Source organism: Heterocephalus glaber, unplaced genomic scaffold (genome assembly GCF_053883595.1).
Source record: "Heterocephalus glaber isolate CG9 unplaced genomic scaffold, H.glaber_assembly_v1.0 deba00001442, whole genome shotgun sequence".
Lineage (NCBI taxonomy): Eukaryota > Metazoa > Chordata > Mammalia > Rodentia > Bathyergidae > Heterocephalus > Heterocephalus glaber.
The window spans coordinates 22,715,584-22,731,577 of NW_028258296.1; the positions used below are offsets into that span (position 1 = coordinate 22,715,584).

At 38.5% G+C, this 15,994-nt stretch overlaps 1 long non-coding RNA gene across 1 annotated transcript in view; it reads left to right on the forward strand.

The window, feature by feature from the left end:
• Positions 1–600: 600 nt before the first annotated feature.
• LOC110348405 (uncharacterized) overlaps positions 601–15,994 on the forward strand; it is a 77,302-nt gene continuing 61,908 nt past the window's right edge. Inside the window, exon 1 of the long non-coding RNA XR_002393620.2 lies at positions 601–10,269. This is a non-coding gene — a long non-coding RNA (uncharacterized LOC110348405). The remainder of the gene's footprint in view (positions 10,270–15,994) is intronic.

Below are 15,994 nucleotides of genomic sequence, written 5' to 3' on the forward strand. Positions count from 1 at the left end.
TCCCAATCCTTTTTATTTTGAAACAGGGTCTTGCTAAGTTGCTCTGTTGCCCAGAGGCTGGGATCAAACTTGCAATCCTCCTGCCTCAGCCTTCCAGAGTGCTGGGTTTATTGACATCTGCTACTATGCCTGGCTTGCTTTCATTATTTTTGTTTTTATTTCTTTCTGTCTTGGAAAGGTGTTTTTATTTTTTAATATCTTAAATTTACTTATGTTTAATTCTTTTATTTTTGTTACTTCTGCTGAAATAAAAAAGCACATTCATCTACTTTTCCACTGAATAGTTACAATTATATCTTGTAAGATTTGATATGTACTGTTCTAAGTATTTTATAAATAATTTATGATAATTTTATTGCAAATGAACAGTTTCCCTGTTTTTTGCTGTTGATACTATTTTCTAGTGTATTTCATCATTGTTACAGATGTGTGCTGTCTACTTTTCCTTTATGAAATTTTATAAAAATTTTATTTTTATCCTAATATATGATAAATTTCTAAATTTATTCCAGAGATGTTTGAAAAGTATGTATTCATGGATGTGTACAAACTTTAAATTATAAGAATTATATAATTTAAAATTATTTGTTAAATCTGCAGTGTTTTAGAGCTACTTGGTTTATCAAAGAATAAAAACCCTGAAAGTCTGAATTGTTGATATTTTAATTTCTCCTAGTATATTGACTGAAGAACTATGTGCTTTATATAGCTTAATATTCGTTTCTAGGTACATCATGGTTCTTACCTATTATATGTACTTTTATTTGAAGTATAAATTTTGGAATCTCTGCAAAGTTGCATACTTCTGTTCTGTTTTTCTGAGACAGAGTCTTGTTCTGCACCCCAGGCTGGCCTTGAATTTGTAATCCTCCAGCCTCAGCTTCCCGAGTGCTGGGATTACAGGCATGCCCCACCACCCCTGGAACATTCTTTGTTTTGTCTAGTGTGTTTTGTGTGCTTTTGTGTTATTAATCTTTTTATTCAATTGCCAATCTTTTAACTTTTAATTTATATGTATAATTTTTAATCCAGTACATAGCTTGATTTTTTTCTTAACTCAATTGAGAATCCTGATTTTTTAGTAAAGAATTTTAATCTATTTATATTTATTTTCATAGCTGACTTTTTAATGTTTGTCTCTTTGTCTCTGTCTTTATCTCTGTTTCTGTGTCTCTCTCTGCCTCTGTCTCTCTCTCTCTCTCTCTCTTTCTCTCTCCATTGCTGTTGCACTTTTCCTTGTTGTTATACACTAAGGTTTCTTTGGACCTTTTAAACTTATTATTGGAGTGCTTGCCTGAAATTTTAATTAACATATGCAATCCTTTATTTCTCTAATCATTCCAAGAATGAAACAATCTCTTGACCTTTTACTTTGTTAGATGATGGAATTAACATGCAGCAACCATTTTCTTATTATCTATGTTCATGAAAAAATAATTTTGTTTTTATGTGTTTACCATATGATGGGTCTGAGATCTTTGCTTTTTTTCAGGAGCTAGTCATTATTGCTAAAATTATAGAAAATATTGCCATGGAATTTTAGATCTTTAGCATCATCCAGTCTAAATGCATTATAGTAATAAAATCACAGAATTTAAAAGATTGCTCCAGATAGCAGTATTAGACCTAGAACACAGGTTTCTTGGTCACCAATCTTGTACTTTTTCTGCTATGCTATAATGTACTACTAGCAGTTGTGCCTGTGAACAACCTTGAACTTATGTAGGGCTGGGGAGAAGGGGAGAAGTGTGTAAAGGAAGAGAGCATTGAAGCTTAGAGAAAGGAATGATGGAGGAGAAAGGGATCATTTAATAGAGGAAAGGAGATAAGCTTCGACTTCCACAGAAATATCCAACTGAAATACAGCCTTTCCCTGCCTGCCTCTGTCACCATCAGCAGGGGTTTGGAGTGCGTGCAGAAATCTTCTGATGTGATAATAAGTCTTAAAGAAGACTTAGTTGGGCCTCTTTGGTTATTTGGCTGCTCCAGTGCTATGGATTTCCCTTCTGTTCCCTTTTATTGAATTTTTATAAGAAGCCACCTGGTTAACTATTTTGGATTTAGGGTGATATGTAACATGAAGAACAGACTGGTTTCAACCAATACCTAGCCACCAATAAAATAAAAAATAAAGGAGATAATTGTAATCCAAAACAGCATCACATTTTAATGGATTGTGATTGAGATAAAGAAGCTGGTCAATTATCCTTTAGCCTAGAAACATAATGTTTTGGGAAGGATATCAGCTTAGAAAAGCTCTGGCATGAGGAGATAGTCCAGCTTTTCTTCCCAATATCCAGGGTTTCCAAACCAAGTACAGTAGACTTAATAAAATGTACCCTAAGGGAGGTCAAGGAGAGTTGAGCTATAGTTCAGCTTCCATGAACATAGAAACCCTGTCTGGTCCCTATGTCTTCATATGACTCTCTGGGCAGCACACCAAAGTAGATAATCATTTCTGTAAGACCCAGTTTATCACTAGTTTTCGTGGTCATTGTTTCATTTTCTCTTTTAATAGTCACTACCTGCTGAATTATTGAAATGAGGAGATCGAGATCTTATAATTTCTAGAGCTTATGTAGAAGGGTTTCCAGGTGTTTTTAAGGATTATATTGCTCTTATTCATTTCTCCCTTTTCACCACATGTCTCTTTCTGTCAAGGAATTCATTGTGGCTGCAGATTGTAATTAAATAATTGTCAAATATTCTGTAGACAGTATTATTAGCCTCATGTTAAAGATAACACTCAGGATCAGACCTCTCTAAATTAACAAATGCCCTAAGTGCATTTACTTGCTGGTTCACATGGTCCATGTGCCTACATAACATTTAGCCCTTTACACACACACACAGTATCATTGATTCTTTGGTAAATATTTGTTTACTGAGATGGTCTGGGTGAAAATTATGCTTTAAAATACGGTCTATTACCTTCTGGCTGGTAGTATCCTTTGCAGTATGGCTTCAGCTGCATTGGACAATGGTCAATAGCTATAACTCCTTTCTTCCTACTGGGTACTACTGTGTTTGTCTTTGGAATCTCTCCAATACATTTACTTCTTCATATTCCATTTCATTAACTGTTGAGGAATCATGTCATGCTCCAGATCAGTAAGCTTGGTTATTAGGATACAGGTTTGTTTCTCATGTACTGATCATATCATGGGGCATTATTGTCTCTACTTTTTATTGACTTTGGGTGACTCTCAACTTGGATGTGATTCCTGTTACCTGCTAAACTTTTAATTCAGTTTTAAAATTAATGCTTTGATGACAGTATGCCTTTTTCTACAGGGAAATCATTTGCAAATGTATTTTCCTTATCTATACACCAGTAACAATGTGTGGTCAAGAAAGTCAAACTTGGTGCATTATGGCACTACCTTATCCATGAACTCGCTCCATTGTACAGAGGAATATACAATGTACATTGTACAAAGCCCCAACGCAGGCTTTGATCATCCTTGTGGTCTCAGAGAATGGTGACTCTGCTAACCCTGAAGAGCAGGCTGAAGTAGTGATTTCCTAGCCTGACTGAGCTCCTGTAAAACTGTGGGAGAGTGTTCACAAAATGCAGACCCTCTAGCTTCATCCTGATCAACTGAATCAGACTTGCAGGGGTCCTGGAGTCTGAGTTTTGAAGCAACTCTTTAAGGAATAACAATGCTGTTGGAGCTATTGTGGGAGGAAGCTGTGTTCTGGGGGAGGTTAGGCGCTGTGTGCATGCGTACATGTGACTGAGGTACTACGAAGTAGCGTATCAGAATAACAAGGGACTTTCAGTGCTCACCTCTCACTTTATGAGGAGGCCACAGAGGTCTTTGCGGGTTAAGGCACATGATTAAGTGCACAGTTAGTCAGTGGAGAATTGTGAAAACAAAGGAAAACCAAAACCAGTGTTCTGATTCTTAGTTCAGATTCATTTTCTCTCAACTAAGCCATCTTTATTAGTTTTATGAAGTACTACTACTTCTAAGCTCAATATTTTCCCCAGGAGAGGAAACATAAGTATTTTCCTAGCCTAAACATTAGAGCATAAAACAGAATTTGAAAAGCAATGAGTTAACTCAGCATTGCAGTTTCAGCGCACAGATACTTGACAAATGTTAAGTGATTAGTGAAAAAGTCACCTGTGGCCGAGGTTGATAGCAAACAAGCTGGTGTGCCGAGATGAATGCTGTGCAATCAGCCCAGGATTTGGAATTATAAAACCCTAGGAACAAATCTTGACTCAACTGTGGTATTCCAGCCAACCTGAATCCTCAGTTTCTAGATAAAATAGGTATAATTCCTTCCTCTCGTGTTTGTTGATAATTGGTAGCTAGTAACTGATCTTTCATTTATCGAGTGCATATTAAATGCCAGGCACTTGACAGATTATTAAAACTCACGCCGACCCCATGAGTGTTCAGAGTTGCCCACTGGTTGCCTGGGGTTATGGAGGTATTAAGAAGCTGAGACGGGAGTTCTCCCAGGTTTCCTTTACCATGCTATCTTTTGAGGAAATGACAGCTATCACGAGCCCCTCCTCCTCACTCAGAAGCTGGTATCATTCAGTGGTCAAGCACATTGCTCTGGAGCCAGACTTGGGCATTAAGTCCAAGGAACTGGATGCTCCCTGAGTGCTTCCTTACGGTCTCTGTTTCTTGATTTTCTTGTTTGTAAAATGAAGATGGTAATCTACTTAATAGGGTTTTAGTGAGGAAACCCAGTGAGCTATCAATACTTGTATTGCTTTTTACCCCCCAGCAGTGAATGCTGGGTCTCATCCTAGCCATGTTGTGGAACCTTGTATTAAAATGTGTTTGCTTGATTTGCTTTTTAGTGGTTTCCCTGAATTGAAGGCACAATTGCAGTAAAGGTCTTTGTCTTAGTTGCACCCTCCCATTCCTCCTGTCTGGGCTTGGCTTCCTCCCTAGTGGGTAGTAGATTCTCTCAGGTTCCATGTCCCTGAAGCCCTCTAAAGTTCATGTGCTGAACGGGAGGACGGACCAGTATCTGAACAGTACCTTACCACACACTTTCTACCTGCTTGGCAAATGTGCTGACAGAGGAAGGAGTTCTGAGCTCTCAGCAGAAAGGAGCCCAGTTCCCAGGAGGCACAAAGTGAAGCCAATGTGTAGATGACAGCTGTGACGTGTTGCTGTGACATAGCTTCAGCCATGGGCTACTCTTTGTGTATGTTCCAGGGCTTAGAGGGTGAAAGCAGACACAGCTAGTGTTACCTGCACTAGTGTGTGTGTGTGTATGCATGTGTGCTTGTGTGGTTAGGTGGTTCAAGGTTCCTTTTTGATATTGAATACAAGAGAAGATGTTTGTGGTGGTACACATCTGTGATCCCAGCACTTTGTGAAGCTGAGGCAGGAGAATAGCAAGTTTGAGCCTCATCTGGGCAACTTAGAAGCATAATGAAACCCTGTCTCAAAAAAGAAGACCTCTCTATATTTTTACTTTGTAAGCAGAAAGAACTTTTTCATCAAAAACATGAAACAGCACTTACTAAAATTTACTTCAGGAACCAGAAGTCTGACAAGTTTCCCACAGTCTCAGCTTTCCTCACAGAAGTAATGCACAGGTCTACTTCTGGGCCTTTTATAACACTTTATTCGTTGTCACAGAACAAAGTATTGTAACACTCCCCGATCTCTCTCCTTTCTGCACACTGTGTTTTTCATCAAGTACTAGGACGGGGGAGAACCACGGCCCAGGGGCAGAGCTTGTGTCTCAAGCTGTGTCCTCCCTCCACCAAGGGTTGCATGTTTGATTGAGTTGTGCCTTGTTTACCAGAGTTAGCACACATCGGCAACATGTGCTAAAATGTATCATGGCAATTTATTGGCAAGCACCACTAAATTCAGTACTGAATTCTGTCTGTATTTGCAGGATAGCAACTTTACATGCCTGTAAATACCTGGTATAAAGAAGAAAGGCATGTGATGAGCTAAGGGAACAAAATTGGTAAAAACAGAAACTAGGTGATTACTTGAATTGCAAAGAGAAACTTCACTCTTGAATCTTTCTTTAAAAGTAATAATAATGTCTTACATTTGCATGACAGGAAAAGCTTTGCAGATGCATTTCACATACATTATCTCCTTTGCCTCTCAATATTCCTATGAACTAGGTGGAATAGTTACTATTCTCTGTATGCTTTATGAGCAAAATAGAAAGCAGCCTTAGCACATTTGAAATGTAATTTCCTTTACAAAAATTCACCTCATCACCTCTTTAGAAAGTACAATCCATTGTGAAAAATATGCCTACCTCCTTTTACTCATATATATGTATAGTTAGGGTCCTGTTTCTTTCTTTCTGTGTAACAAATTACCCTAAAACTTAGTGGTTTAAAACATCATTTTACTATTTTAAATTGTCATTTTAAAACATTTTACTATTTTTCGGTCAATGGTTCAATATGATTCGGTGGGGTAAGTGCTCTGTTTCCTGTGGAGTCTCCTGAGATCTCTTGGTAATACTCATCTGTGAGCTCCAGAGCTGATCTGGAGATCCCAAGATGGCTTTATTCATAAATTTAGTGCTGCATGGGGATGGCTGGACTGTCAACTAGAACACCTACACTTAGTGCTTGCAAGATGGTATCAGGAGAGTTGGAAACTCAGGGCTTTTAAAGATACTGGTCCAAGAAAACCTAAATGGAAGCTGTCATTTATTAAGGTCTAGGACTCAGTGAAAGGTAAATCTTTCAAAACTTTCAGTGATACAAACAGCCCACCGCAGCACGTGTGCCATAGGTTCGCCACCACCCCCCCACACACTGGTCAGGTTCGAGAACCAGCTCAGTATCACTTCTGCCATATTCTCTTGGTCAGAGCAAGTCATGGAGCCCATCTAGAGTTGAGAGGAAGGGACATATTCCCTATCTCGTAACCGAAAGGATGTCAAAGACTTTGCTGCTATTTTTAATTTGTCACAATCCCCTCTCCATGCAAGAATACATTCCTTCTCTTTGAAGAGCTCCCAGATTCCCATCTCATAGCATCAGTACCCAGGCACTATCAGGATCAGGCTCAAGAGCCAGAATCTTGGCTTTCAGATCACGTCCAGTTATGAATGTAACTCTTTAGTTTCATTCTGACTGTTGTCATCTTAACCTGTGAACTAGAGAAATAAATTTGTTAAGACAGTGGTAAGCTAAATGCAATAGGCATTCTCATTCAAAAATGGAGGGAATAGAAATCACAGAGTAGTTTCTAGTCTGGCATTTCTGAAATCTCGCTCACTATAGCTGACTTTTTTCTTTTTCTTTTTTTTTTTGTTTTCTAAGACAAGGTCTCGCTATGCAGACCTCACTATATAGTCTGGGCTGGCCTCAAATTCAGGCAATCCTCCTGCTTCTGCCTTCTGAGTGCTGGGACTACAGAACTAAGATACTGTGGCCATTACATCCAGCCACAGTTGACACTTTATCAGTCCTTCCTAGAAATTATGTGATAATATAATAAAATAATACACACATTATTTATATATTTAAAATAATTATATCAACATTATTCATGCAATTAGAATGATTTAATAGTTTACTTTTTAGCTCACCTTTCTCTATTAATAGTACATCATGCATATCTGATTTAAATCATTGGCTCTTTTGGCACTCCTTCCAGAAACTGAAAGCCTGCCAATTCTGTCACTTCATTAGGCATATTTTCTGTTGCCTAGATTACCACAGGTAACAATGTTGCCAAAATTGCTGCCACTTCAAAACCAGAGTCACATATTCTCCAGCCTCCAATAGCAATTGCTGTACTATGTGGTCACCCACAGTTTCCTCCAGGCTCTTCCACTTTCATGAACAGTGTCTTCAAGGTTTTTCCAGCTTCTGTCTTCTTCCTGGTTCCAAAATCATGGTTTTAGGTTATTGTTGTGGTAGCACTTCTCTTTCAGGTATCAAATTCTGTTCCCTTTTTCTATTGGTATAAAATAAATCATTCTAAAATCTGTCTAGGAAGAGTAAGCATTTTGTTATATCAACGTTTTGCTGCTTGGGAATCAGGCACAGATGTCTCAGTTGGGTGATTCTTAACCTAGATCCTTAGGTGATCTTGGGCTTCTGGGTTGGCTGGACAGGAAGGTCAGGATGGCTGCAGTCATCTGATGGCACGATGGCAGTTTTGGCTGAAAGTTGGGCTCACCTGGGTCTGCTGATGAAGTGTCTACACATGACCTCTCTAAGAGAGCAGCTTTAGGGTGATAGGAGCTCTTAACAGTGATCCAGGGATCCCAGAGATTGTGTTTTAAGAGGTAAGAGTTGGAAATTGTCAATTTCTTAGGTCCTAGAACTGGAATCTGACCCAGTTCCACTTCTGCTCTCTTCTATTGGCCAAACACTCACAGAGACCACCCCAATTCAAGAGCATGAGGTGTAGACTTCATCTGTCCATAGGTTTACAAATGGTTAATTTTTCGTTCTGAATTATTTGCTAGTACATAGCTGTTTGACTCGGTGGGCTAACTCAGCATTGCCTGTTCAAAGTTCTGGTTCCATTTCTCCCACTGCTTGGCTGTGTTTGAGCTGAGGCAAATAACCTTTGGGTTTCAGTTTCCATAAGAGATAAAATGGGGATGGTGATAGCTGTTGGCAGTCGTGGCTTTTGGGGATGTTATGCTTTAAAAAAAAAAATCAATATTCAAAAAGTGTACTTTAAAATGCTCTAGGAAGTAGAAGAATAAATTACCATAACTAACTGGACCATTACCAATTCATCACATTTTCATATTGAGGGTGAAAATTGGGTCTCAGTATTTTACAGGATCAACAGGGCCACAAAGGAACTTGGGTACACACAGCCCTCACACCATGAGCTCACAATCCACAACTTAGTGTCCTTTCCCTCGGTGCTTCCTGTGCCAGGTGATGTATGTTTTCTTACTGTATCTTTGCAACATCCTTTTGAGGTGGGTGGTGTTATTAACATCTTAATCATGTTTTCTGAAACATTTTTGTTCTGGAGTTTAAATTCTAACACATCCTTTGCATATTTATACATAATACATCTTAAAAGAATCTAATGAAAACTTTAGTAGAGTCTGTAGGGGTTTTAAAAAAATTCTAGGAAAATTGTCCTTTTAAATTTTATACAAATATTCTTGCAAAATGAGATAAAAGCAGATCTATGAAGATATAAAAATGATATAACCAGGGGAAGATAAAAAATAGAAGGAAAGCGATTAGCAGAAGCTCATTTTACTTCCGCAAGTCAGAAGGAAGATGGGGTGACTCTTACAGTAGGAGGGAATGGGCTGGAAGCCAAGAATGAAGTGTGCACCCTTGAAGAGTTTCTTGACTCCTCTGAAGTTTGCTTTGGTGTCTTATGAAAGGCTGGACCTAGATGACCTCTAAGGTCATATCAACTTGAATACTTTCCTATGACTCCAAGAAATGGTGACAGAACGCTAAATTCAGTAAGTAAACCCACCTGTTAAAGAAGTAATGCTGTGGATTAGAGAATAGGATTAGAAAATGATAAAAAGAAGAGACAGGGGTTTGGAACTTTGGCCTGGAAAATAAAAATTAGTAGAATGACCATAAAGACTGGGAAAAGGGAAAGAAAAGAGCAGGCAAGGAGGAAAATCAAGATAAAAAATAATGCTAAGCTTGGGCATCAAGAAGGTAATTTTCAAAAAGTTTTATTTAATCTTTCAAGAAATGTTTATTGAGCTTTCCAAGTATCAGGCCTTACTTTAGGTATTTAAGTTGTAGTTGCTTTCAAAAACTCTCTTTCTTCATAGAGCTTACATTCTAGGCTGGGGAATTCAGGCAATAAATAGGATAAGCAAGTAAAATGTATGGTATGTTGGATAATGATAAGTGGTTAGCAGAGGAATGAAGTGGGGTCGTGTGGGTAGAGCATGTAACATCAGGTGGACTGGGCCAGGAAGACTTTACCGAGTAAGGATCTGAAGAAAGTGAAGTGAATAAGCTATGGTTATTTTGCTTCCTAGTTCATGGGGGAAATGAAAGCACTCAGAAGAACAGTCCAGGCAGGGAGACTAGCAAGTTCAAAGCTTCATAGATGGGAGCATGCCTGATATATTCAAGGAAAGGCTAGGAAACCAGTAAAGCTACAATGGGATAAATGAAGAGGAGGAGAGAAGGAGGGGAGATGACAAAAAAGACTTTGGAAGATGTTAAGCAGAGAGTGCCATATGACATACTTGAATATGATAATTTTATTGCTGTTTCAACAGAATCTAAAAAAGAGCAAGGACAGAAAAAGGAAGAGCAGCAAGGATGCTACTGCACCAACCCAGGTAAGAGATAATGGTGGTTCATACTAGAACCATAGCAGTAGAAGCAAGAAGTGGTGAGATTCTGGTTATATTTTGAAGGTGGAATCAACAGGATTTGCTGGATGGATAGTATGTAGGTATAAGAAAAGAGAAGTCAAGGAAATGTTAGGGGTTTTCAGCTGAACTAAGAGTTACCAGTTGCTGAGATGGGAAGGACTGTGGGAGGAACAATTTTGGTGCTGGTGTGGGGTTAGCAAGTTTAGTTTAGATCTGTCAACCGCTGGGTGACTGTTAGGTATCCAGTCCATGCTTAAATCAGTGTCACAGATACCTGATAATAGGGTTTACAGGAGAGAGTCAGGCTGCAAGTACAAAGTTATTAGAGCTATAGCATTGGACGGGGTTCCCAATGGTGTAAGAATACATAGAAAAGATACCCAATCCAGGGACAGCCTGGGGCCTGAAACCCAGAGATAAGAAACATTAAGGGAAACAAAGAGATCAGAGAAGTAGGAGAAAAACCAAATAAGCAGAGAGTCTTGGAAGCCCAGTTTTAAAAATAAAGGTGTTTTCAAGGAAGAAAGACTGATCAAGTCCAAAGTTTCTGATCTTTGGCACCTTGATAAGAGCAGCACCTACAGAGAAGTGTAGGTGAAATCTGATTGGAGTGAGGTCAAGAAAGAATATGAGGGCTGAGGCGAGAAACTGGAGACAGAGGGTATGGGTGCTCCTTTGAAGGACTTTACTCTAAGGGGAATCAGAGGAAGAGGATTAGCTAGAGAGTAATTATAGTAAAGAAAGTTTTTAAATATATGAGAAAATGAAATGTTTGAATGTTGATTAGGGTCTTCAACCAGAGGGAAAACTTGATGCAGAAGAGAGAAGAGAAATTTGCTGGAGCAATGTCCTTCAGCAAGTGAGGGGGATAGGGTTAGTGACAGATGAGGAATTGTCTTCACACGACACATGGCTAGGAGGGAAGCCTGAGCAAATAGGCATAGTTCGAGGTAGGAGAGGAGACCTGATGCTGGGGCCTGAGTGAAGTTTGAGTGGTATCTCTCTCTCAGTGAATTAGGAAACAAAGTTTTGAGCCCAGGATGTAGACAGCAGAGGTGTTTGGAAGTTTGATAGGGAGGAGTAGATATAAAAGAGCTTTTCAAGGGAGTAAGTGAGTTAATGGACTAGGAAAATACAGTCTGGTTGCTGGAGGTTGAGAACACATCATATGAAAGTTTCCTAAACTTACTTATAACTGGTGTTTCTAAAACTGATATTCTCAAACTAAGTTACTTAAGGCTGACCATTCTCTAATTAGTATTCTCAAAGCAAGACGTTCCTTGCAACACCAACTGAGAAGCAAGGAGAAAAAGTCTAGAAGCAAATAAAGGCCCTAAGATGCAGCTGACAGAACATAACCAGGTCTTCTGGAACCCCAACAATATTTCTTGGAATTATTTTTCTCTACCTTTTTCATTCCTTACTTCCATGGACCCTTTCCTTGTCTGTGCTCGATTGGTCATGGATGGGTTTCAGGGAACAGATCTACTTTCTGTACTAGTGTTTATTTTACTTCGATATCAGTCAGCTTGTTCTATAATATTCTCTAGTAATGAACCAGTTCTTGGTGGCTTATAGCAATCAGGATTTGTTTTCTCCCTTGTTCCATGTTGGGTGGAGGTCAGTTGCAGCTCTGTCCCACATTTCTTTCTTCTGAAATTGAGGGTGAAGGAATGCAGTCCATATTTAAATCATTCTATTTTCTGAGCAGAAAGAGAAGAGGAGTAGTGAAACACATGATGGCTCTCAAAGTTTCTGCTTGGAAGTGGTAGTTATCCTTTTTGATCACATTCCATTGGCTAAATCAGGTCACATGGTCAAGTTGATATCAATGGGTTGAGAAAGTATAAGCTTCTTTTCAGAAGGAAAACAAATAATTTGGAACAATCACATAATTAGGCACAACCTTTTCCAGGTGTAGTAGGAAAATCCATTCTCAAGCAACACAATGAGGCAAATTACCTCTTCCCAACCATGATTGACATTTAGCCCTCCAAGGTAACCTCAGGGTGATTAGACACTTGGTCTGAATTTCTGGGTATAATTTTATGTCTGGCCCTGTCAGTTATTTAGCTTTAGAATTTAGAAAATACCTTACTTCAGGAGGCAGGTCATGTATTTCATCATATACATTATAGTTATGGTATTGTAATAGTAAAAGCAACAATATTAAATTTTACACAGTACATCATATAAGCTGGAAAAGCAAGCTCCACCCAGGCCAGTCTTTTGAGACCTTAAGTTCTACAGACCAATTTTATAATATTAAATGATAAATAATAGCAGAAAGAGCTCTGCTTGCAACTTAGTAATAGAAAAATCCAGATATGATTGAGGATTCCCCATTCATTTCTTGTCCAGCAAGGAGATTTTTATAGCTTGACAAAGAAGGCATTTATTTCTTCAAGATGCTGGGTAGCCCCAATCTTGAGCCTGTAATAGACAACTTCCTGTGCCTAGTATGGCACTCTGGATTAAGCAATGGGTTGTGGCAAGGGATTGCCTGGCCATGGCCTAGCTGTGGTTTCACAGAGATGAGAAACAAGACCTGCAGTGAGATTGCATGACTGACACAAATGCCTGGTGTAGTGGTTTAAAAGTTTCCATGTTTCCTCTGCTAACATAAAAAGGGTTAGGTCTGCTGCTGTTTGTCCTTTAGTTGCATTTTAGTGAGTCTTTTCCTCTTTGTGAGTATGTGATTCTGACAGCTGACAAAGGACAGTCCAAAAAGTTAGCTAGTGCCCAAATTGTGTGCTGCTGTGGGAATTTCTCCTCATAGATTCGTCCAATGACCCTGCTCTGGAGAAAACGCTCAGTTAATACATTCCCAGTGGTAGCTCAGTTCCCATCAACTCACCACTGGTGCCTTCATTAGGGTGTTTTTCTTTCTTCAAGAATTTGTTTTCAGTCCACCTCAGTCTCCCACCACAGTGAATTTACTGTCCATGAAGGAGACTAGGGAGCTGTCTCCTGAGACTACCTCTGGTTTATTTTTAGTACAGGCAGTTGGGAAAAATTACTTTCTCTCACTGACTGTACCAGGACTGTTTTAATTCCAATTTAGAGTTCTGCACTTCTCACACTGGAGTGAGAATGAGCAGATAATCCACACCTTCACCTTAAAGATGGAGTCATCCTATTACAACAATCATAAACAATTTGCCAAGGGTTACTCTGACACCCCTTTGTAACAGTGCTTTTCTTTGGTCTGTTGGTCTCAGGTCTTAAGATGTTTAACTGTGTAAAATTGCAAGTTAGTCTGACTAAATCGGTCAGATTGCTGGTAAAAGCCCCACTCCCTAAATCCCAATTGATCCCCTGAGCCATCTGTACTCCCTAAAATGTTATTATTACTATCAAGCTACATGCTCAAAAATTATTTCCCTTGGGAACACACATCTAACTCAGACAAAAAGATTACTTTTTTTCTTTTTAACTCACTCAATACCCTTTGTACTAGTTATTTTGTTTGTTTGTTTCTTTTTGCCTTTCATCTCATTCAACACTATATTGAAATGCTATGATCTTCCTAGGTTCCTGTCTACTATTAGGTTGAACCACAAGAAACTGTCACTATTCACCTGTTTTTGACCCACAAAGCAGTGATTTCATATAGTTCAAGCTAACTCAATTGAATGAGGAAGTAAATTGTCAAAATTCTCATGCAGAAAAATGCAAATTTTTGACCAAGTCAACTACTACTTGATAATATGGAATAGAGTTCAGTGTGTATCCAAGCTTTAACACAATTCTTTGTAACGTGGAGGGTAATCAGCATATTAAATGAGAATTGAATATTTTGGAATATTGGAAGGGAATTTAAACTTCTGATAGGAAAAAACGTGGAACCAAGATGCATACATGTATGTTAATGTGCCAAGATTCTCTGTGTGCGATGGCCATGACTGCTGCTTGGCATGTGCAACTTGCTTAGGTCTTTGCAAAACTAGCTCTTTGATTTCTCTTGCTCTCTTTCTCTCTCTCCCTCCCCTTTAATGTTCAGACTTCTGAAAAGAGGAAGCTACACTCACTTTTTCCACATTCTCTTTCTTACTCATTGTGTACCACACTGTAATCTGGTTTCTGTCCCCAACACTCCACTAAAACGGTTTCTGCCAAGGTCACTAATGACCTTTGATTGACAAATACAAGGAAGTGTTTCTGTTTTTATCTTACTTAATTTCCCAGTTGCATTTGATAGGATGGGCCAAGATTTGTTTCTAAATATTTCATCTCTTTCCCTGACGTGTACGGTTTATAGATGTATTCCCCCAAACCAGATATTTAGCTTCTTTAGGGCATGAGAGCTGTGTCTTACTCAGTTTATCTTAGGGCCCGGCTTAGTACAGGTACTGGAATGTCCTTATCTACATTTGTTGAATGAATGAAAGAATGAATTAGTGAATTTAAGGCACTGTATTAATTATTAGTCATTGGAAATATTTAGTTTCTCTTTGTTTTAATACCTGCTTCAGGGACTTCTCCACCTGATTCACTTCCACATACATTTTTAATAATGTATAGCTGGCAGGGTGCCACATTCTGCTTGTTTCCATCTAGAAATTCTACTAGATGGTTGGGTAAGGCAGGTAAGGGGACTACTGGTTCTTTTTCACCTGGCTTCCTCTAATTCTGAGCAGTTAGAAATATGCTGCCCCATCAGTCATGGTTTTTAGAAACTCCTAACTCATATAAAAAAAGACTTATGTTCTTTTTCCCTTTCCTGGGATATATCACTTAGAGATCCAATAAAGTGTATCCAGCAAATGATCACTTGTTGCTTGCTTAGACATATGACCTGACGAAAAGAAGAAAAGAAAATGAGAAGACTCAAGGAGAACAAAAGAAACACCCCAACAGAAAATGTGACACATGCATACACTTTATGCAAGTTTAATTTCTGTTGTTTTGGTTGGAAAACAGCTGCAGGTGTCCTCTAATTATAACCCCATTTTCACAAATATCAACTGTCATATTTAATCTGTTATATTCACCATATAGCCCACTGTTACAGCACACTTCTTTCATTACAAATTTAGTAGCAGAGTTTCAAATGCTCAAGCTAACATTCAAGGTAGTCAATTAATGCATTATTTACAAGTTAAATGTTATTAAAAACAGGTTCTTAATTTGCTAATGATTTAGTAGACCCAAGGCAATATTCCAATTTTTTTTATGGAAAATGGAAGAACATTTAGAACAATTGGGGTAGGAGGGATGTTAGGGATATTTTGGCCTCCCTCACTGGTTTCTGAATTTCCTTTCTGTTTTCTTCTTTATTGTGTATGTTATTTTGGTGCCTACGTTAACCAGTTATGTCATGGTTGAGAAGAAAATATTTAGGAAAAATAAAAATAGCATAAATACTACTGTGAATGGTGGCTTTAAAAATCACCAGGCAGTTTGGAACAACTCAGTACACACGTTTTCCTTGCAGTCCAGTGTATTTTGATTTACACCATCATTCCAGCAGCACAGCAGGTTGAGAAGGTTAGAAGTCAAGGAAATTAAATGTTATTAGCATTCCACTGTTGTCAGACTGTACAAACTGAATATATGTCTTTTCAAACACTGAAAAAATGTGGAGTTTCTGAAGTTCTAGGATCTCAGAATCAGCGCAATAGTCTGGATTTCGTTCTTTGTTTTAGTTACTCTCTTTTTTGTTTGATATAGATTATGTTCTATGTCT